The sequence below is a fragment of the Montipora capricornis genome, chromosome 3 (genome assembly GCF_036669925.1).
Source record: "Montipora capricornis isolate CH-2021 chromosome 3, ASM3666992v2, whole genome shotgun sequence".
In the NCBI taxonomy this organism is placed as follows: Eukaryota; Metazoa; Cnidaria; class Anthozoa; order Scleractinia; family Acroporidae; genus Montipora; species Montipora capricornis.
The window spans coordinates 17984102-17985174 of record NC_090885.1 but is presented as its reverse complement, the minus strand read 5'-3'; the positions used below and the strand labels follow the sequence as shown (position 1 = coordinate 17985174).

General features: G+C 45.3%; 1 protein-coding gene across 1 annotated transcript in view; it reads left to right on the top strand.

Moving 5' to 3' along the window:
* The first annotated feature begins 463 nt into the window (after window positions 1–463).
* The window catches only part of LOC138042464 (cytochrome P450 3A2-like), a 23602-nt gene continuing 22992 nt past the window's right edge, over window positions 464–1073 (top strand). Inside the window, exon 1 of the mRNA XM_068888358.1 lies at window positions 464–1073. This exon is cut by the window's right edge and continues 435 nt beyond it. The gene's annotated coding sequence lies outside the window, so the exon portion shown is untranslated.

Here is a 1073-nt window from a genome sequence, read left to right as displayed (position 1 = left end):
TGAACAAGACGGATTAATTAATCGTGAAATACTTGCGACAGCGTTAACTTACATTTTGGACTAACGTTTTCGTTGCTGTTGCCGTCGTTTTTGCTAAAACTCCCTTTTGTTTGTCACGCGTAGAGTACGGAATGCACTAGATTGGGATCGCTCCAAGGTAAAAACTACCTTGCATCTCATTTCCAGTCAAATTCAACGCGAGCCCTTGTTTTATGCCTCGTTCTTACAAAAACAAACAAACAAACAACTAATTGCTTTCTGCAGTCCTATGCAATATGGCGTGTGGAGCGTTTTCACATGACGCCACGGCGGCCATGTTGGTATTTCAAAACAAAGAAATAGTAGCCTTGATGGTGTACTTAACTTATCCTCCGGGAATTGAACTCTATTTTTATGCAAATACTTTCTTATGTTGCAGCAATCCAATATGGCTTCTGGTCACATTATTGAAAACGCTCTATTAGGGCCTGTTTGGTTAACAAAGAGATGGGGTAACACACTTGTCCATATAAACTCTTTTTTTTTCTGCCTTTACGTGATAGGTGCGGTAACCCGCCGAGGCGAGCTGCCCCGCCCAGCTGGGGTCGCGTTTTGCCATGTAAACGCTTGAAGGTGGGGTAACCCGCCAACCTGGGGTCGGCTCGAGCCACAATATACTGCCTTTGGCAGAGGCGTTGAAGCATTAAAAGTGATAGTAAGAAGCCACAGAACTGAAAATTTTAAGCGAAAGTAAATTGTAAGCCAAAATGCGTTATCACGCTACTAGCAGTGCCAATTTTGCGAAAAAAGGTGAGACACTTCGTGACACATTTACACGCGTAACATCAGGTGACGTTACGTGGCAATACCGACAACCTCAGTGTCAACCAGCTTTGGCAGATAAACAACACTTTGTCTAGGCAGAGAATAACTGCTAAGTTCGGCACTAATTTCTAGTTTCGAGTCAGTCTGCAAGTCTCAGGCCCGCATTTTGCTTGTTTACGTACTTAGCGACCACGCATCAGCCCCGAGAATGTCATCCCGGGACCACGGATTTTTCGACCCCACCCAGGCGGGTTATCCCACCCACCCGG